The following is a 23,369-nucleotide window of genomic DNA, read 5'->3' on the forward strand; positions in this document are numbered from 1 at the left end:
CATGATCCTCTTATAAGAATAATTTATATTAACAATTAGTACATTTTAATCATGTTAGAATATTTTTGCACAATTACAGAATAATCTATTAAAATTAAATAACCGAATGTCCGCACAGTTGTTTCAAGTAGGAATAAAATGTATTATAAAAATAAAAGTGGGTTACAGAATCAGCTCTTTCGAGTTACAGCTCAGGCATACTCAAGATAGGGCTTCAATCCAAAAACCCTAACATATCTCAATACATTCGATGTTTATTCACTTTAAACTACCTAGACTAATACATGTTCATAATCATAACTAGTAGGTCACTCTAATTCCGAGAAATCGACAAATATATTATCAGCCTTTAACTGCCTTAACTGCGTTGTCTATAGGAGCTCAATATATAAAGCAGCCTGTCTGTGATTGGTCTATGGCATCTATTTTTCTTGGAAATAAACAGTCATCTTTTAGCTCATCATATATTAAGTAAGGGGTCTTCAACCTTGGCCCTCCAGATGCTGTGGAACTACACATCCCAACATGCACTGCCGCAGTTTTAGCATGCTGTTATATCAAAAAGGTGGCAGTGCATGCTGGGATGTGTAGTTCCACAGCAGCTGGAGGGCCAAGGTTGAAGACCCCTTTATTAAGTTGTTCCTCCTTAGTGCCAACTTTAGGTATACTTTGGTATTATCATCCAGTAGTTGAGAAACTCCTTGGCAGACACTTGCGTGCTAACAATAACAATTCAGTAGCTGCATCAGAAAAGACAACATGTCAATTTGTTGCAGAAATAGACCTGCTTATTAACATTCCATAATGATTACAATATCTAAATGTCAAACAGAAGCCATCTATATCTGTTTTTTTAATTCAAATCATATTTCTAAATACTTAGAGGCCTATTCATCATGAGGAAAAATTGTAAAATAATAATTTTTTGAACTCTCATTAGATAATTACAAATATTGTAGTCATTCATCATGCCTCCTTTACTAAATTATCTCTACCGAAAATCTGCTCTTGTTTTTATGATATAATGACCTATGCAAATGCCGCACATATACCACTGTACGTATCTAACCATCCATAGTGTTCATCTTGTTATATTATAATGACATAAATCAGACATTGATTGTTTTACTTAGTAATGGTAATAGGTAATGCAGGGAAAGGTAAAGTGTTCCTCATAGCACTCAGCAGGCCCCATATGTTTGGGTATAACTGTGGAGCCCAGCTTACCTGGGGGCCACTTGGGGAAATACAAACAGCAGTGGTCAGAGGGAGGACTATAGGGGCTGATTGGCAACTTTTAGCCTGGGGGGCAAACACAAGCGGTAAGGGGGCAGAGGCAAACATGATGGGAGGGGACATAGGCACAGATGGGGAGGGGGCAGAGGCACAGATGGGGAGGGAGTACAGGCGTATATGGAGAGGTTGATGAAACTCAAATTTTTCAGACAGTGAAAAAGACTGCAGGGGAAAGGTGACAGTGGAGGAGACTGCTGAAGAATAGGAAATAGTGGGAGAGACTGCAGGGGCAAAGAAAATAGTGGGAGAGACTGCAGGGGCAAAGGAAATAGTGGGAGAGACTGCAGGGGTAAAGGAGATAGTGAGAGAAACTACAGTGCAGAGAATAAGAAGATCGTGGGAGAGACTGCAGGGGAAAGGTGACAGTGGAGGAGACTGCAGGAGAAAATGAAATACTGGGAGAGACTGCAGGGGAAAAGCAAATAGTGGGAGAGACTGCAGGAGAGAAGGAAAGAGTGGGAGAGACTGCAGGAGAAAAGGAAATAGTGGTAGAGCCTGCAGGAGAAAAGAATAGTGGGAGAGACTGCAGAGTTAAAGGAGAAAGTGAGGGAAACTACAGTGCAGGGGATAAGGGGAAAGTGGAAGAGACTGCAGGGGAAAGGGAACAGTGGGAGAGACTGCAGGGGATAATAGGACAGTGAGAGAGATTGCAGGGGATAAGGGACAGTCAGAGGGATTGCAGAGAAAAGGGGACAGTGGGAGAGACTGCAGGGGAGAAGAGGACAGTGGGAGAGACTGTTGGGACTAAAGGGATAGTGGGAGAGACTGAAGTGGACAAAGGACCAGTCAGACAGCCTGCAGGGGAGAAGGGGACAGTGAGAGAAACTGCAGGGGATAAGAGGCTGGTGGGAGAGACTGCAGGAGATAAGGGAACAGTGGGAGACACTGCAGAGGACAAGGGGCCAATGGGAGAGACTGAAGGGGAGAAGGGAACAGTGGGAGAGACTGCAAGGGAAAGGGAGTACCTCTGTGGTGGCCACTGCAGCTACAATAGGGTCAGTCTTTATCTGTGTGGTGCCAATAGAAGCAGGGAGTAAGGAGGAGAAGAGAGGAAGTGAAGAGAGCTGGGGATGGGGCTACTGGAGAGCCAAGGAAGGGAAGCTGATCTGGTGGGGGGCCTTAGGGGGGAAACTGTGTGTGTATGCCTCCCTTCTCATGCTAGCTGCACTGTACCGCAGCCTGACACTGACAGCCAGAAGCCAGGCAGAGGAACCTTCCCGGTGGTCACTGGTATGTATACAGAGTGCAGTGGCAGCCCTAGTGCTGCACAAATGTACTGGCACTCTGCCCCCCGGTTCCTGGAGGACTATCAATTTAAATGATGTCTAGTTCATACATTTCCCCTCTAGCAATTCTAATAGCAATAGCGTGATCAAAATAACATATTTCATTCACAGCAAAATGTAAAGTAATTAAAAAATATATTCTTAGATCAACACTGAAACATTGGGCCTGATTCAGAGGTGCAAGCAGTGGTGTCTGCATCTTTTTCCACGTCTGCGTCTTTATGATAATGCCACGACTGATCGTCTTCCTACTGAGATGCCCACTGCCTGTGGAGCTAATCCATCTCGGTTCGTCTTTAGATGCACGACTGGTCGCACCATCAAAGTTTGGTGGTGATGGTCACTATGGCAGGTGCAATTTCTCCATCTGAACATGACATCTTGTCTCTGAACTAATACGTCTTAAATGCAGTCACTGTCAGTGACAAGCCCACGTATGTCTAACCACCCTGTTATCTCCCAGGAGCGCCCACTGAATTCCACACCTCTTGTATCCAAATACGCTCTGGAAGATGGGATGCAGTTGAAAATGTGGGACAAATTATATTTATTTATTTGGAAGGACACAAATATGAGTTAAGGAATATGAAGATTTCCAAAATGATCTTTTATGTCTCTGCTATAATTGCCTTCAATTTGTTCATCGAGTGCATGAATCCCATCCCACCCCACTGCCCAACACTGTTGTGCCTATTTTCTTTACATCTTTTGTTAAGATGTTTATGAATTCCTCCTGTGTTTTGTTATGATGTGATTTAGTGTTGGCAGTTAATGAGGCTGTATGTTGCAGACTGTGTTTTATGTCGCTGAAACACAAAAATAAGTTTATGGGGTCTATTCATCATCACACTAGTACACTAGTATGGGGACCTAAATTCATCAAGCTCCGATTTTGCCCCTGTCTTGCTCCTTCCGCCGGTCCCGGGGCTTTGTGTGCCTGTGTGAAGCCCAGTTCATGCAGACGCACTAGCACTTCCGAGGGGTGAGTAATTAAGGACTAATTGAGCTAATTGGAACTTACAGTTGCTGAATTAGTCATTAGGGGGACTGTCCAAAGGGGTCTAGAGCAAGTGCAGGCAATATTTCCTTAGAATATGTATTTTAGGAAAAATTTAACCTGCTCTGGAGGGACAAAAATAAAACTTCAGCACTCAAAAAAAAAATCAAAACCCTGCGCCTAATTGAATACAAAAAAGACTTACACCTGTGGGAAAACTCTGCAGGTGCGAGATTATTTGTAAATGTGCACCTAATTGGATATGCCCCCAAGTGTGACACTGAGTTTTTGCAGTAACAGCCATCTAAATCTGCCACACCTATATTTTTTTAGAAATGGACAACTGACCTATAGGAGAACATCCTAAGTTTCTATAAGCTTCATGTTACAAAGGTGCAAAATGTGTTGTATGAAATAAAATAAAGATTTTATGCGTCCTTTAATACACTAGTACAGAGGTTCCCAAACACTGTCTTCAAGGCTCCCCAACAGTTCAGGTTTTAGAGATATCCAAGGTTGAGCACAGACGACTTAATTAGTATCTCAGTCAATTTGATTTAACCACCTGTGCTCAAACATGGATATCACTAAAACCTGAGCTGTTGGGCAGCCTTGAGAACTGCATTTGGGAACCTCTGCACTAGTAGTACAAACAGTATTATTAAATGGTTTACCGTTTGATGGTTGTAGGTAGTTCATCTTCATATATTGTGTTTTTTCTGATCATATTTGTTACAGCATCCCTTGTACCAGCAAGATTGATATTTCATATGGTTTAGGCCAGTGGTCCCATCTGACCCACACACAGCTTGTTCCCATTCTATTGAGAAGCTGGCACTTAAATACTAAGCCCACTAACTACAAATAATGGTATCTAATGGTAACCCAGTTCTAATCATTATCTAAGCCAGAATGTTCAACTGTGTTGTTGCTAAAACATGCTGGTTATGGGCTGTTAATCACCTTGATGAGTTTAGACATATTATGATTGTGGATTAGATGGACCAGTGAGATGACATGTTCAGTGACGGTGAGTTCAGGACAAAGAAGTATTAAAGTAAATGGCACTGTAACTCAGATCTTAAAGTTTATATTTAACCAATGTGTGAATGATTTACTAAAAAGCCACAAAAGGTATTTGGAAATATCAGTGGGAGAAGATCTCACAGTTTACTATCGCAAGTTTAACAGAGTGGTGAACTATTGTGATATACTGCAAAAGAATACTAAGCTGGTGGAAGAGAGGAAATATTGCACAGAAAAATTTAAATATTAAAGATGTTATTTCATCTTTAAACTGCTTGCATTGGACATGCACACTGACATACATAAGGTGCCTACACACTAGATGACCTGCAAAAAATGCCATTTCATCAGTGATTTCCCTTGAGCTCTCCCCGGCGCTCCAGGACACGATATGGTGCATAAACTGTACAATCTGACAAACGATATATCGTGCACGATCTAATGATTTGCAAATCATTAGATTGTGCGCAATATATGGGCTGGACTATATGACAAAGGTGCATGCACAGATCAGTGATCCGTGCATGCATAAATTTTTTTTATTAAAACTGTAAAAAAAAAAAGAATGTGACCCCCCCTTCCCCTCCCTAAAGCACAACACACCCCAGGCTTTTCAAAGCCAGTGCTGGTTGTGAAAATACAGAGGAAAAAAGACGTAGGGGTCCCCTGTATTTAGCACAAGCAGCACTGGGCTAAACGAGCCAGTTCTGGTTTTGGAAATACAGTGGACAAAAGGAGTAGGGGTCCCCTAGATTTTTCATAACCAGCACTGGACTCTTTCTAGCGGGGGAGTAGTGCCACAGCCAGGGGAACCCTTTCACCGGGTCCCCTGGGCCAAAGCATTACCCCTGACCACTATTCAGCTCAGACTGGCCCAGGCCCGGACTGATAGTCCAGGGCTATTCCCGTCGCCCCTGGCCGGTGGCTGCTGGGTTGATAGTGTAAAGTGTAGTGTAAAAAAATAGAAGTGATAAAATTTTTTAATTTAAATGGTTGTCAGTAGGTGGTCAGGATACACCTAGACTGCCTAATGGGCAACTTGGCTCTGCTTACAATGGCAGTCCAAACGGTCTCCATTGTAGTATGCAGGGTTCATTGGCATGTGCATATGAATGGGATCAGTGTTGTTTCCACTACCTTATTATTGTGTTGCCCACTTGACACCTTAGAATTCCCTGATCACCTTTTTTTTCCCACTAGACAGAACAGGAGAAACATCATCCAAGCGAATATTGAGAATTCTTATTTAACCAATACTAGAGTCAAATGAATGCAATATTAGCATTCATGTACAGTATGTCACAATCTGTAAAAGAGGTTCTTCAGATGAGAACAAAAGCCAGAGGTTTGGGTGAGACAAAAGCCAGGGAACCCTAGGTGAGTGGAAATGACTAGGTCTCCCTATTGCGGCCAAACCCAGGCTTGGCTAGACCCTCCCAGAGGCGCGGAGTCTAACTCACTTGGTGGTTTTCACCAGTGACCCCTCCTGTTGGGGTATGGGTTTCGCTACACCAAGTGAACAGTTTTGGTTGAAACAACTATGTAATAGAAAATAAATATTTCCAGTGTTTCATTTCTAAATTTAAGCAACGCACACCTTTATGGATATAAATATATTCCTATAGGTTATATTTTTATGTTAACCCAATAAACATTGATAAACACATTCGTAAAAAATCTCTCCAATATTGTTCTACAAAAACAAACAAAAAACACTGTGCTCTCAGACATTCTATCAGAGTGGGCTAAGTACAGTTATTTCTGTACCATATAATAAAATAACAGTTATTTCTGTACCATATAATAAAATATAAATAATGTTATACTAGCTCCGATTTATGGCCACATGCATATGGAATAAAAGGCTGCTGACACAGGGCAGTAAAAACAAATCACAGTGTGTCAGACTGGTGAAATGAAGCATATTGTTAACATTGCTGAATAAGGGGCCAGGTACTTTTGTGTGTCGTATCTTTTTCTTAATTTAATCTACCCAGTCGCAATTTGCAGGTTTCTATAACAACAAATAATAGACCTGTCCGGCTTGGTGTCTCGGTTATAGTATAATAGGTAGATGCCTCTCCTGGGATGATCAGACAAAGGAGAGAGAACATTCTGTTATTCTGTTTAGGACAAAATCCTCTCTCTCCCTCTCCCAACCTGCAGTAACTCTTCCCTAAGCCGTTTCCACATCACTGTAATCTGCAGTAACTCTTCCCTGTCTAAGCCGTTTCCACATCACTGTATCATACTGATTTCAGGAGAAATATCTGCTAAGTTTGGACAAATGCAAACTGACTCATGTCATCCAGAAGATATCTGTCTGCTCCTGTCTGCTAATGTTAATCCCGGGAATACACTGTCAGATAAAATGTATGTCAGACCAACATACAGTTTATCTGACAGCCTGAAATCCAGCGGATATCGAGGCCATGAGATATGTCTGGTTTTATCTCCTGTGGTGGAAACATTTCCCTGTTGGGGTGTTAGAGGGAGAGTTGTCCCTATTCCCTGTGAAGGAATAGGGGTAATGTTGGGTGGTCAGCCGCAGTAGTGAATGTGCTGCCGGATGCGGCCGATCAATGATCGAATCAGTAGGGCATGTTGGAAGATTTCTCATGCCAGAGAGTATGCAATTATCGTCCCCATCCACCAATAATCAGCAGATCGGGACAATAATTGCATAATGAATGTCCAAATTAAGACAAGCGTGAAACTCCCATCCCCCCAATTTTTGTTTGTCTTAGGTTGGGGTTTTACATACTATACTACCACCCACCATGGTTCCTTTAAGCAGCAGGCAGGGTGTCTGTCACAGTAAGAGGACTAAGAGCAAGGGAGGGACTGCAACACTGGGGTTACAGCCAGAACAGACGGGGTTAGCTGGGGTAAGAAGGACAGCGGCACTGGGGTTACAACCAGAATAGAGAGGGTTAGCTGGGGGGGGGGCCCTAAAGTAAGTTAGATTGAAGTGAGAGTAACTATAGGTGCTGCTGAGGATGGGGTGTTAGAGGGAGAGTTGTCTCTTGGTGCTGCCGAGGTTGAGATGTTAGTGGTTGAGGGAATGTGTCTCTGTTTGGTGGTGGTTGGCTTGTTGGTAGGGGGACACCAACCATTATCTTACCTCCAGGCACCTGGTATGAACTTACGCCACTGCTTTGTGCATAGAGTATAAAGAGGAGTCACCAGACATGATGCACAGATGAAGCAGTCTGTGTCACTAGCCATGGCAAGCGGAAGTTGAGAGACTTAAGGAGGAGAGGTGAGGTCAGGGCCGGCCCTACAGTTACGCTGGGTACGTAGCTGAGTAAGGTGTCAGTCTGAGGAGGGCACCACAGCCAGACATGCGCCACCACAGTTAGTTACCGAGTCACTGTTACTAACTCTGTCCCCTGCCTGCCCCCGACACTAACACCCATGACAGGACAAGAGCACCATTACCCAGCCTGCAGCAATGTGTGACACAGTGCCTTTATAACAACCTGTGCACTGAAAGCCAGGACAGGGCAGGGCTTAGATTCCCCCTCTAGAGCACCGCAAGCGCCAAGAGCTGAAGCAGCAGGAGGGACTTGGAGGGGTAACATGGTGTCACACAGGAGGCCCCTACTACACTGACATGTAGCAGCACATTGGGTGCTCATATTTCTGCCCCCCTCCTCTCTCTCCTTCTACCTCTCTTGCTGTCTCTCTCAAATGCCTTGCACCTGTTTACAGTCTCTCTCCCCTTTGAATTTGCCCTCCTTTGGCTTCCTTCTCTCTCCCGAGGTACTGGGCATGCCTCCAGTGTAACAAAAATGGGGTGTGGCTTGTGGGTATGGCTTTTCCACGCCCCCTTAATTTTTATCAGTACACCTGGGGGGCAGAAATATATTTTCGCATAACAAAAAAATAGGGCTCAGGCCGGCCCTATGTATCAAGCTGTTTTTTACATAAAATTATGCAGAAACTGCAATTTATGGGAACGCCTACCGTCTGGGGCCGGCCCCACTGACATCACTAGTGATGTCAGTGGGAGTGCTTGTGGCTCTGATAGAGCCAAAAGCACTCCAGGGCTTGCGGCAGCGAGACCCTACCGCAAGGGTCTCGTCGCCCACAGCTATGCGAGCGGCCAGGAGGCCGCTCCAAAAAGGAGCAGGGACGGCCCTGATTCAGAGCGAGCGCTCTGTCAGAGTGTCCGGCTCTGAATCAGGGCCTGAAGCCCAAGTTTGGCCCAAGCCAGAAATCCAGCTCATACGGGTTGGGTATGGGACACCGGCAGTCAGGATGCCGGCTGTCAAAAGCGGCATCCCGATGCGCGGTATCCCGACAGAGGCACAGTAAGTACTCTACCCCTCTCCCCTTAACCATCTAACTCTAACCCTCCTTTTTTGCACTCTAACCCTCCCTACCTCGCACCCTAACTCTACCGGTTAGTACCTAAACTTAACACTCCTCCTTAGCGCCTAACCCTAACCTCCCCCTCGGAGGTGCCTAACCCTCCCTGTTCGCAGCCTAACCCTAACCTCCCCCCCGGTGGTGCCTAACCCTAACCCTCTCTGTTCGCAGCCTAACCCTAACCCCCACGGGGTGCCTAAACCTAAGCCCGCGGCTAACAGCTAATGGTGCCCGCTATACTTGCGATCGGGATACCGGCATCAGCATCTCCACTGATGTCGGGATACCGGCACCAGTCTTCTGGTTGTGGTTCGGATTCCAGTGCCGAGATTTCGGCAGCCGGCATCCCAGTGGTAGGTATAATAACTACATCCCAGCTCACACATATGCACATTTGCCTGGCAAGGTGGTAAGTTAACCCTTGCTAATCTGGACTATTATCAACAACGTAGGTGAGTATCGCTCACCTGTCATAGCCATTTATTTTTTCCAAAATTGCAGCGCAAAGGGCTTTTAATTTTGCACAATAAGCTCCAAGAAAATGTTCTACTTATCAACAGAGTAAGCCTATGACAATACTAGATTTGAAATTGTGTCTGGAAAGTAAACCGAATATAAGAGCACATAACACATAAATATACATTTCTGGAAAAATTTTGTTTGCTTAATCTACACTGACCAAGCTGCAATTTAATATTTAACTAAGAAAATGATGTGGAGTTCAAAAACATAGCAAGTTATTCAGTGATTTAAAAGTCAAATAGCGACACTTAGTGGACTAACATTTTATTGCATGTCACTACCATCTAGTAAGCATTTTTCCCTAAAATAAGCCCCCCCCCCCACATATCCAGTTATTTTTCATGGGGCTTTTCTGGTTTATCCTATGCCTGAATAGACCAGGAAGATAAAAAGCCAGCCTACCCCTGATTTTCGGATTGTCAGGGAAGGAGGCACCGGAAAATAATTGCTACATGGAGCAGCTTCTGGGGTTGAGGCGACTCCTTACAAAAAAATGTTCCCTGGGTTGAAGTGCATCTTACAAGCAATGATGTCTAGGATTTTAGCAACTAGAATTCAATCAATTAATTGCTAAACAATGCAATGTGCTTGTGTGATCTTTGAAATCTGTGTCTGTCTTTAGCCTTTAATGATACCGTAGTGCTGGGCACACACTGGGCCTGATTCAGCAGCGATCACAAGTGCAACTACGTATGCAGATCGAGCCATTGTTTGCCCTTGCACATGCGTATGAGCCACACAGAGCATGCACTGCGATCGCACTGCGATTACGTACGCCATACAAGCCTACCCTCCCGGTTTTCGCGGGAGGCTCCCGATTTTTCGGGTAACCCCCCGCACCCCCGGAAGGGTAGGCATGTCTCCCGCATTCTGCCCACTTCCTAGTTAAGTGGGCAGAATGAGGAGAATACCAGCGGCGATCGCGGGTCTCCCGGTAGGGGGCGGGGCTTAAAATGTGATTCTACATTAATCACGTCATTTGGACCCGCCCCCTATGCAAATTCTAGCCAATCGCGGCAATTTTACTGTGAGGGGGCAGGGCTTAATGACGTGAATCGTCAGGTTCCGCCCCCCCATTGCCTCCCTCCTGCTTCTCTTACCCGGGCTTCTCCCAGGAAGAGATCTTCAAAGGTAGGCAACTCTGACGTACGCACAGAGGAATGCATCACAGAGTGAGTGACTGGCTGTGAGTGTTTAGTGGTGGAGACGGGGGAGTGGTAGGAAAAACACGCAGGCATGCCTGTCCATTTAAACGCTGTTGCTTGGGCATGCATAAATTAGCCACTGTGATTGCATACACAGCTTGAGAGCCCACTGCGTGCGAAGAGACTTGCAGTGTATGCGGCAGGTCAGACATGGTGAAAATGCTGCGTGAGTGGTTGATGTGCGTCGAAGGTACCAATGTTTACACAGAAAAGATACAGTGGTCGGATGTGAGAAAGCAGCAGTGGGTGTCTTTATGTCAGCGGTGCTTTGGCAAGCATTAGCATATTTTCGCAGCTGCTTTCCGTGCGAATTCGCAGCTGCGATCGCTGCTGAATCAGGCCCACTATGCAATATGATGTTCAATCAGCCGACGAACGACATATTGTGGGTGTGTACAGACGATATGTCTATGAACTATGTTGTTCACAGACATATCGCATCGGCCTTTCAGCACAGCCGTTGCCAATACATCTTGCAGATATATCGGTACATCTAGCTGTGTGTACAGGTGACCCGCCGACCGCCTGTACACTTACTGCAGGGACCTATGGTGACTGACATATCAACTGGGCACTTAGTTGTCAGCACAGACATGTACAATTTGGCCGCTCGATCATCGGATCCCTGGGTCGGCTGACAAGTCGTCCAGATGTGTGCCCAGCATAAGAGTTGTAAAATCAGAAAAAGGTCCATGTACTCACCTAAAGTTACCAGACTTATAGTAGCTTCTACACTCAAGTCTTCAGACGCTATTTTATTCATTTCTGAAAAAATTTCACTGATTTCTTATTGCCAGAACTAGGTATAAGAATGAAAGACGCCAGTCCTGCATAGCACTGTGTACCATCAGAAAAAAAGGACTGGATTTACAAACACAGATTGGGAAGACAGAGTGAAATGTGAGTGAGCAGAGTGAATTACTCGCAATGGCCACAATTAAAATAACAGGCGCTCCTGTAGCACTAGAATGCAGGTGTGAAACGTGCCCCAAAAAGGCGCATTTTGTGCATCTTGCAGAGAGCTGGACGTCTCACAAAATGTATCCATCTCTGTCAGTGGCAAACGCAAGTTTTCTGGAGGAGGGTTTCCAAATTCTTGATTTTTAGAGTGAGTGGGGCCAGTCCATGAAGAGGGCTCTATTTACTACAATCCGCATTTGTAATGCAGATTGTAGTGTGATATTACCGACTGAATTCGCATTGCGAATTCAGGCAATATCACAGGGATTTACTACAAATCCCTTGCAGGGACATAGCTTGCGATAAAGCTCTGTCCCTGCGAATCCCATCCGCACACTAGTCACTGTATTTTTGCAAAAAATACCGTGACAAGGGCCAACGCATGCGCCGACCGACCGTCGCTAAGCCCCACCCCTGGCAATAAGCCCCACCCCCTTAATTACACTTACCTGCAGTCATCGGTGCTCCAGTGATGTCCTCCGTGGCTCCGGTCAGCTGACATCCCATACTGCACTGGGACCTGGTCAGGTGATGACCGGGCACCAGTGCAGGCTGGGAGACCAGCTGACCAGAGGGGAGACATCACCGGAGCGCCGACCACTGGTCCCTGGTAAGTTTTTCATTTTTTACAATTTGTTTTTCTTTTTTTTTAGCAGAGATCACCGTGTGGTCTGTTTAGACCACACAGCTGATCACTGGGCCGGCTCCAGGCTCTGCTCTGCCTGTTGGAGCAGAGCAGGAGTCCGGTAACTGGTGGAGACCCTGGATAATGCCAGTACTTGGTAAACTGCTCGAAGGAGAAAAGTCGTGACTGCGACTTGTAACAATTTATTACCATGCTTGCCGACATTCTGGCTGCCCCTTCCGGGAACTGCCAGATCGGCATAGCAGGGGTCGTGGCCTGCATAGGGGGACGCGGCCGGACATCTTACCTGGCATTTGTGGGCTGAGTGGGGGGTGTGGCCACGTGAATGTGTCATTTTGGACCCACCCCTCTACATAATGTCCCACCCCCTGCTGCCGTGATTACAACTGTGGGGGCGGAGGCTTGACTGTATTTTCGGGGGGCCGGGAGCAATTTTATGGAGGCTCCCGCTGAATCGGGAGGGTAGGCAAGTATGTTTATTACTGGCTGACACATGTTAAAATATCCACAGGTGGTGCTAATTATTTCATTTGTGATAGTGAGAAGAAGATGCGGCACTAGTAAAATTGTATTATATTACTATTTCTGTTGTGGCGATTGTGTGGGCTGGGGAGGGGGGTTTCCAGACACCCCACTGCGTTTGCCATTGATCTCTGTAACAGTAGCATGTGCACCTGATTTATACCAAGAGATGTGACTTAAAGGGCTAAAGTTACAGCACCCAGTTCATACACAATATAGTCTATGTTATCAGTGTTACCATGTGAACTATAATTTAAATTCAGATGCAAATACAAAATAAAAGTCCCAATCAATTTCTATTAAATACAAACTTTAAAAGATCTAGGGGGAAATGTAATAGTCTGCGACTTAAAGGCATCAGCAAGATTCCTGCGAGTCTGCCCGAAAATTATTGCCACTTTAAAACATCTGGCAGACTTTGTACATACTGGGCCCCAAGGATCAGAGGGGCGCCCGAGGATCAGGAACAGAAAAAAGGAGCAGCAGCATCTATTAAAACTGTTTAAACAGCTGCTGTGCTTTTACAGCAGCCATCCAGCCGAAGCCCTGCCCACTGACACCCTTCCCCAGGCTCACAACATCAGCTCACACCGTGACACGCAGGGGGCAGTGCTCCTCCTCCTCCTGGGTTCCTACCACTTTCTTTTCCTGTTCCTCTCCCATCATCCCCTGTTGTTTAAATTCTTTCACGTGGCACAGATCACCCTCCTTCGCGGCACCCCCGAACCCCCCCTCATGGCACCTCTTCCTCCCCCCCTCACGGCACCCACATTCCTCCTCCTCCTTAGTGGTCCAGCTGAAGAATGTAGGGACAAACCCAAGCCTCAGCATGAAGGTAAGTGACTGTGTTATTGTAATTTTTAACATATTGTTTGTACATATGCGTGCGTGTTTGTGTATGTGTATGTGTATATATATATATATAATATATATATATATATATATAAAATATGTGGGTATCTGTGTATATAAACACACACACACGAATATACATATATATATATATATATATACTGTATATGTGTATATATATATATATATATATATATATATATGTGTGTGTGCATTTCTCTATCTGTAATAATTGTGTGTGTGTTTCTGTGTGTGTGGACCTGGGCATGTGTGCTTGGAGGAGAGGTCAAGATGGGGCATTGGGAGGGGTGGTTTGGGGGCCCCAGAGATATAAGTGTACCGGGCCCCAAGATTTCTGTTTCCGGCCCTGCCTATAGCTTTTGGTAAGGCCCCATGGTACTGTAAGTCACCTTGTCATTGCACCTTCTGCAGTCAGGCCCCCATTGGCAAAATCAATCCAGATCCCAAACCAGGGGGATCCAGATCCAAAACACGAGGGTCGGCGCACATCTCTACCCAAAACCCAAAACACAGAAGGGTGGTTTTGGCAAAACCAATCCAGATCCAAAACACGAAGAAAGATCCAAAACCAAAACACAAAACACGAAAAGTGGCCGGTGCACAACCCTAGTTTAGGGTTAGGCAGTAGGGGGTGGGTTATATTTAGGCACTAAGGGGGGAGGGTTAGATTTAGGGACTGGGGGAGAGGTTAACTTTTGGCACCAGAACGGCAGGGTTAGGGTTAGATCGGTTGGTATCCTAACCATCTGAATGCCGGCGTCGGGATTCTGACCGCCGGGATCCCAAGCACTGGCATCCCATACCAAACCCAGGCGATTGTGGGTGGTACACACGCTTAGAATATAAGTTGACTTGCGAGAATCAACACCATCTTCAGATGGCATTCATTCCCAGCGCTCTACACCTTCCTATAAGAAGGAGGTCTGGGGTTGTGAAGAGGGTTACGAGTGTATCCCTCTGCCTCCTTGGCAGTGAGTGAGTGACCTGCAGTAAGTATCTCTGAAGTAGCAGTGTTACTGTTCACAGAAACAGCAGTTCCTGCACCAAAACAATGTTGAATTACTTTGGTAATTTAATATCCACCACTGCAACTTGCAACAAATTTTACAATGAAAGTTCTACACTATTTAGACAGACAGTCAAAAGATCGACACCATATGTTAGACATGCAATAGTTGACAAGGTCAAATGGTTGACTGTTTAAATGATCGATATGGACTAAGGTGGATTAAGGTCAATAGGGTGAAAATGGTCGACATGATCAAAAGGTCAACACCAATTGTCGCCACATAAAAGGTTGACGCTTTTTTATTTACCCCTAATCCTCACCCTAACCTTCCCCCTAGTGCCTAACTATAAACTTCCTCCTAGTGCCTAACCCTAACCATACCCTTCTGCAGTCTAACCCTAACCCTCCAACAAATGCCTAACCCTAACCCTAAAAATCATGAAAAATTGTGTTTACTTTTTCTGTTTCGATCATTTGTGAGTTGACCTTTTGACCATGTCGACCTTATGAGCCCATTGACTTTAGTTCATGTTGACCTTTTAACTGTCAACCTTTTGACCTTGTCGACCATTTGCATGTTGACCATCTGGTGTCGATCTTTTGACTGTCTATCTAGCCACTGTAGCTCTTCCATTCCTGTACCCTTCTGCTTATACTGGGATTTAACATAATGAAACCAACCAATATTTGGAGCACATGCGTGCTATATCCTGTGACCCCAGGTCTAAGGACCTCATTCAGAGGCGGTCGCAAGAAGCGATCACTGTCTCTGAATGAGGGCAGGCGCTTTTTTTTTTTGGTGCGGCCTCCTGGTCGCAAGCTAAGCTGTGGGTTACCACCCACAGCTTAGCTAGCGACCAGGGTGATAGTCGCGATGGTAATCACCATCGCGACCATCGGGGCTTGCGACCAGACCCTAAGGTTGGGTCTGGGCACTCGCAAGCCCCAGGGAGCTTTCTGCTCTGATGGAGCAGGAAGCTCACCACTAACATCACTGATGTCAGTGCGGCCGCCCACAAAATGGTAGGCATTTCAGTTTTGGAAACCACCCCCCCCGGCCCGCCTACAAAAAGGGGCGAGCTGTCGATCAACATCGACAGCCGCCCCTTTTGTAGCGAGCTCCGGAGTGAGAGAGTTTCTCTCTCGCTCCGGGGCTTGCGCACGCGCAGTGCTGCTGCTGCGCGTGCGCAGGGCTACCCATCGACCCGGTTGCGAGCACATCGGTGCTTGCAACCGGGTCTGAATGACCCCCTAAGAGTGAAGTTTCACTGTCATTTTATCTACTTTATAACTATACTTCTCTTTAGACAAACCACCTAATACCCCTTCAACATTAAGTCACACATTTACCAGTCCCAGATCATATCTTTTCTCTTCCGCATTCACTAGTAGGAGGTTATCCTGTCTTTTATGATTATACAACCATTGCCATTACCCCACTAGGGAATATCTAATTATTAGATTAAAACTTACTATCACCCCTATAATCATTATTTTGTCCATTCTTCCAATATATTTTGGGACTATGTTGAATCAGTAAGAGGTAGCACTAAATCCGGAGGATAGATCCCTATCCATGGAACTCTGGCCCTGATTCAGAGCCGGACGCTCTGACAGAGTGCTCGCTCTGAATCAGGGCCGTCCCTCCTCCTTTTTGGAGCGGCCTCCTGGCCGCTCGCATAGCTGTGGGTGACCACCCACAGCTATAGCGAGCGGCCAAAATGATGGTCGCGATGGTCAAGACCACAACGACCATCGAGCTTGCGACGTGACCCTTGTGGTTGGGTCTGGCTGCCGCAAGCACTCCCACTGACATCACTAGTGATGTCAGTGGGGCTGGCCCCAGACGGTAGGCGTTCCCATGGGAATGCCTCCGTCTGGGCAGCCACGCCCCCGGCATGCCCACCAAAAGGGGCGTGCTGTCAATCACCATCGACAGCACGCCCCCTTTGGTGCGAGACCCATAACGACGGCTTGGCCGTCGTTATTCGGGTCTCGCGCATGCGCATGACGGAGCCGCCTCCGTCGTGTGCATGCGCACTTGGGCAAGCGGGTCTGAATCAGGCCCTCTAATCCTTAAACTGGAGTGATATCGGCCCGATTTGGCCAAATATTGGATATATATGTTTATTTGTCTATTTTCTTGGTGCTCGGTATAGCAACTTTTTTTTTATGTTTTATAAGTTCACATTCTTTTCCATTCATATCTACTATATATTTATTTTCAACGAGTGCCCCCAAAAAGGAGTCTTCTTTGTTATCTTTCTTTGCTTCAGTATAATTACAGAATATATTAGTGGCAATCATGAAAATTACAGAACATCTTAGTCTAAATCATGATAAATTACGGCATAAATTAGTGACAATCTTAATAACTATAGAACATTAGTGCAAATCATGATATTTACAGAATATATTAGTGCAAATCATCATGATTACAGAATATATTAGCCCAAATCATAATAATTACTTAGTACACAGGTTCTCAAACTTGGTCCTCAAGACCCCAAACAGTGCATGTTTTCCATGTCTCCTCACAGAATCACAAGTGAAATAATTAGCTCCACCTGTGGATCTTTTAAAATGTGTCATTGAGTATTGAGTACACCTGTGCACCTGCTGGGTGACCTGAAATAAGTGACCTGTGTGGGGTTCTGAGGACTGAGGTCGAGAACCACTGACTTAGTATATTAGTATTAATCATGATAATTATTGAATATATTAGTGTTTATCTTGATAATTACAGAATATATTAGTGCAAGTCATGAGAATTCAGTGCCAGTTCACACCAAATGCTACAAGCCTCAAAAGTTCAGAATAGCAATTATTACATACTGTGATAACTTAGGGTAATTAGCTCGGTAGATTGGGGTCAGTGGTGCAGTGATTAGGTGCAGAATTAGAGTCTACACATGGCATTCCAGTAAAATAAAGAAAATGGTGCTTTACTTCAGCATGGTAATCAGGAAACAAAAATAGAAAATAACAAACAACCTAGCCCTCTCTTAGGGCACTAGCTCACTTCTTGAACCCTCTCTATCAAGATGCAGCTAGTCTGCCAATAAAGTCTCTGCCTGCTTCTCTGCAGGTCTATTGCCGGCTCCAGCCTGGCTTGGCTTGCACAGCTATACAAACACCAACAGTCTTTGTGGCCTTCCCTGTATTCTCCAGGTATACAGTAGGCCCTGGCTTCCTCAGCCTGCAGCCCAGCTGCTTCAATGTCACACAGTCTGAGAGGTTTATGGTCCCCCCCTTGCGTCCTGCAAGGTCCAGACACAGGCCTCCTGGCCCCCAATGGCTTGCTCAGCTTCACTGGGCTCTCTGGCTGCCACAGTCCCACATAGACTGTTTCCAACAGCAGCCTGACTGGTCTGCCTCCTTATCAGCCCACACCTGAGCTCTCTCCACAAGGCAGCCACAGGTGTATCACAACTCAGTATTAATACCCTGTGTGGGAGGATCTCTCCAACTCCACACAGAATCTGCTGCTCACCAACGCCATCTGGTGACACTGCCTCATATCCCCCTCCCCAGCTTGAAACCCCAGGAGGCCGCTCCAAAAAGGAGGAGGGACGGCCCTGATTCAGAGCGAGCACTCTGTCAGAGCGTCCGGCTCTGAATCAGGGCCAGAGTTCCATGGATAGGGATCTATCCTCCGGATTTAGTGCTACCTCTTACTGATTCAACATAGTCCCAAAATATATTGGAAGAATGGACAAAATAATGATTATAGGGGTGATAGTAAGTTTTAATCTAATAATTAGATATTCCCTAGTGGGGTAATGGCAATGGTTGTATAATCATAAAAGACAGGATAACCTCCTACTAGTGAATGCGGAAGAGAAAAGATATGATCTGGGACTGGTAAATGTGTGACTTAATGTTGAAGGGGTATTAGGTGGTTTGTCTAAAGAGAAGTATAGTTATAAAGTAGATAAAATGACAGTGAAACTTCACTCTTAGGGGGTCATTCAGACCCGGTTGCAAGCACCGATGTGCTCGCAACCGGGTCGATGGGTAGCCCTGCGCACGCGCAGCAGCAGCACTGCGCGTGCGCAAGCCCCGGAGCGAGAGAGAAACTCTCTCACTCCGGAGCTCGCTACAAAAGGGGCGGCTGTCGATGTTGATCGACAGCTCGCCCCTTTTTGTAGGCGGGCCGGGGGGGGTGGTTTCCAAAACTGAAATGCCTACCATTTTGTGGGCGGCCGCACTGACATCAGTGATGTTAGTGGTGAGCTTCCTGCTCCATCAGAGCAGAAAGCTCCCTGGGGCTTGCGAGTGCCCAGACCCAACCTTAGGGTCTGGTCGCAAGCCCCGATGGTCGCGATGGTGATTACCATCGCGACTATCACCCTGGTCGCTAGCTAAGCTGTGGGTGGTAACCCACAGCTTAGCATGCGACCAGGAGGCCGCACCAAAAAAAAAAAGCGCCTGCCCTCATTCAGAGACAGTGATCGCTTCTTGCGACCGCCTCTGAATGAGGTCCTTAGACCTGGGGTCACAGGATATAGCACGCATGTGCTCCAAATATTGGTTGGTTTCATTATGTTAAATCCCAGTATAAGCAGAAGGGTACAGGAATGGAAGAGCTACAGTGGCTAGATAGACAGTCAAAAGATCGACACCAGATGGTCAACATGCAAATGGTCGACAAGGTCAAAAGGTTGACAGTTAAAAGGTCAACATGAACTAAAGTCAATGGGCTCATAAGGTCGACATGGTCAAAAGGTCAACTCACAAATGATCGAAACAGAAAAAGTAAACACAATTTTTCATGATTTTTAGGGTTAGGGTTAGGCATTTACAAACACAGATTGGGAAGACAGAGTGAAATGTGAGTGAGCAGAGTGAATTACTCGCAATGGCCACAATTAAAATAACAGGCGCTCCTGTAGCACTAGAATGCAGGTGTGAAACGTGCCCCAAAAGCAGGAGCACAAGAAAATGCAAATGATATATGCCTTAATGAAGTGACAGATAGCCATCAAAGCCGTGAGATAAAGTCTGCGGATTAAAGGAGTAAACACTCAAGTATCTTACATGGACATGAGAGTCTGGATTTTGATGTAGGTGGCAAGAGTAAAGATGAAGTATGTCTCTTTGGAAAAGGTTACTTCAAGTTAATAATGCCTCATGTGGTACCTATGGGTGAGCCTCAAGTACTGCATAAAGAAAACAAGTGCCACCATTGGTAACATAAAGTGAGGAAAAAAGTAAGAAGAAAAATTAACTCTGGAACTTGGGGGATGAGACCCCCAGAAATCACAACAGTTTGTATGACCGTGGATGCGGTGGATTTCCCTCATGAGGAGAGTGAAGAGGGACATCGTCATGAGAATGCCTCGTCTCATGTTGCTGAACCCAGGGGTTTCAAGCTGGGGAGGGGGATATGAGGCAGTGTCACCAGATGGCGTTGGTGAGCAGCAGATTCTGTGTGGAGTTGGAGAGATCCTCCCACACAGGGTATTAATACTGAGTTGTGATACACCTGTGGCTGCCTTGTGGAGAGAGCTCAGGTGTGGGCTGATAAGGAGGCAGACCAGTCAGGCTGCTGTTGGAAACAGTCTATGTGGGACTGTGGCAGCCAGAGAGCCACCTACATCAAAATCCAGACTCTCATGTCCATGTAAGATACTTGAGTGTTTACTCCTTTAATCCGCAGACTTTATCTCACGGCTTTGATGGCTATCTGTCACTTCATTAAGGCATATATCATTTGCATTTTCTTGTGCTCCTGCTTTCTGAGCCTTGAAAATATGATGAACAATTTCAACATGTTCCACCAGCACAGTTTGAAGTTCACTCTCCACAGAGGTCTTCATTTTCAAATACTGTCTAGCTGGACTACTTGCTTCAAGCTTTATCATGTGAGACCACTCCACTTTCCCACAGACAAATTCAGCTGCATTGCATATTCCATCTTGCTTGCATGTAGGCATTGTTTCACAAACACGAGTAGTATTCTTCACATGACTCTCAGAATTAACTTTCTCCAAAGGTCTGCTTCCCACAGCAAAACTGTGTGACTGAGTCACATTCTCATCACTCTGAACACACAGCAACAAGAGAGTCTCATCCTTTGAAGCCATCACTATATCCGTAGACTTCTGTACCTTTGCTTAACAGGTTATGCGATCACCATCTGTATACGTCAGTTCTTTATTAACAACTTTGGACACAGTTTTGCAATCTGGACCTGTGCCCCTTTTGGAGGACTTCATACCCTTAGCTATCACTGTAAGCTGAAAGTCACTGCAAGGAATCTCATCTACTTTTAAAATACTGTCCGTTAGGGAATTTCCCAACTTTTATACTTCTGTCTTTTCTTGTACACTGGTACTGTTAATGAAGACATCTCTATGGTCCCACTGCTCATCACACAAGACATTATGTACCGGTAGCATATCACTCTGCATGCCAGCCTTTTCAGGATCGACCTGTAACAATTGCTGCCTGTGTTTATGTACTTCTGCCACCCTGGGTTCAGCGAAGACATCGGACGCCATTTTAGGTCCAGAGTCCAACTTCAGAATGTTATTTAACTTCTTTTCCTCTTCTGATTTTCCCACTACCATGTGGAACTTTTTCTGAGCCATAGACAGCTGCTCTTCCAGCTGGGCAATTTTCACCATGGCGCTTTCCAACTTGCTCTCAGAATGCAGTAGATTGCGTTCCACAACTTCATGTTCTTTGGTACTCTTCTCCACTTGGAATCTTTGCAACTGGTTCTGTGTACTTAGCAGACACATCTCAAGGTTCTCACTCTGTTCTTGCAACTTCCAAGCCCTGCCATGGGCAAGGTTAAGCTCTCTCTCCAAAGATTAATTATGCTTGGCGGCTTTATGCAGACTTTCCTCCAGGAATACATTTCTTTCTGTCAGACATTCTGAAATTGCTCTAGCTGCAGCTAAATTGGAGTGGAGAGTTTGTACTTGCTCCTTACAGCTGACTTCAAGACGGACCATCTCCATCTCTTTTCCTTCACGGTCAGTTTCCCACTGAGAGCAAGTCTGCAGCATCTTTTACTTCACAAAACTTTTCTGCCAGAGAATTTTTCTACAATTCACAATCTTGAAGCTTTACTTGAGTGCACACAATTAGAGAGTCTTTTTCTTTTAACACCAGAGTCAGATCCACCACTTTCACTTGCGTGCGATCTGCATCACTCTGAACACCTTCTTTCAATTCCTCCACTTCCTGCTGAAGTACCACACACTTTTGCTGCAACTCAACAACATCTTGCTCTAATAAGTCATTATTTGCTAGGAGCACATCATTCTCATACTTTGTAACACATCGGAAAAGTTTAGCTTCCTAAAGGTGTTCAGACATAGCTGCCAATTTGAGGTCTGTCTCTTTAAGAACTTTACGTTTTTTATTTCTTCCTGCTCAAATGCCATTTTCAAAGTGGACAATTCACTCCATAATTTCTTTTCAGCTTGTTCATGAACATCTCTCTCATCAGCCAATTGTTCCATTAAGTCATCAATCTTCCCAGCATAATATGCATTACTTTAATTCAAAACTTTACGCCTACTGTCAAATTCTTCCAGGCTGATATAGTCCTCTCTGGACAGACCTTGCAGCATACACTGACCACTTTCTTTTTACGCCTTGAGATTTGCCCACTGTTGCTTGTTGGCTTCTTGCTGAGCTGCTTCACCATGTCATCCATGTTGTCTCAAAGGGTAAGAGTGAAGCAGAATTTGACTTGCCTAATAATCATCGAATTACACCTTCATGGGGAACACAGGTCTTTTCAGCCACAACAAATTGGGTGTCTGTCACTTTAAGGTTTAAATGCTTTTTTTTTTTAGCACACAGTTTTTAACTTGCAACACTTGGCTTTCAAGTTTATAAAATTTATACACTTCACAATATAACACAGTAACTGCTTTGGTTGTCACTTGCACCAACTTTGATTGCAATCAACAGCATATAACAAGTCTCTCTCTTTAATTGCAAAAGAAAAAGTCCAGGACACAGAATAACACACCTTGAAATTAACGAGCAGGTCCTAAGCATTCAGCAGCATAAACCACTTTTTCTTGCAGGTTTTCAACATTAGAGGTTACACACATTTATCTTCATAGACACAGTATATACTGCATAACTGGTCATTTCAATAAATTTGCACACCTCTAAACCATGATTTGCAGGCATGCATACAACTTTTCCATGAAATACTTCAACAGACTTTAACTTTTTCTCTTTAGCAGAAAATATACTTGCAACTTCACTTTTGCTAAACACTTCAATACTTCTGTTTCTGGCAAACTTTGCCTCTCCCATAAGCCAAAAAGTCTCCAGCAACTTGTGTAACACTTATTTCTCTTCTTTTCAAGAAAAAGTGCACACTTGCAGACAATTTTTTTTTTTAAACAACACTTCACAATAGACTTCTCTTCACTCACCACCTTGACGAGCCTTCCATCACTCAGGTGCAGTGAGCCTCCTTTAGAGAGTCCAATTATGTAGTGCAATAAGCATCCATCTTTCCATTTGTACTCCACATTTTCTGTACCTGCTGTAATCCACTTTTGCACAGACCTTTCTTGCATAGAATCTTTATGCCCGCATTCTCCACCATATGTGATAACTTGGGGTAATTAGCTCGGTAGATTGGGGTCAGTGGTGCAGTGATTAGGTGCAG

At 45.1% G+C, this 23,369-nt stretch overlaps 1 protein-coding gene across 1 annotated transcript in view; it reads right to left on the minus strand.

Moving 5' to 3' along the window:
- LOC148511885 (cilia- and flagella-associated protein 337-like) overlaps positions 1–23,369 on the minus strand; it is a 150,148-nt gene that overhangs the window by 111,715 nt on the left and 15,064 nt on the right.

The sequence above is a fragment of the Taudactylus pleione genome, unplaced genomic scaffold, assembly GCF_031769625.1.
Source record: "Taudactylus pleione unplaced genomic scaffold, aTauple2 ptg000290l, whole genome shotgun sequence".
NCBI lineage: Eukaryota > Metazoa > Chordata > Amphibia > Anura > Myobatrachidae > Taudactylus > Taudactylus pleione.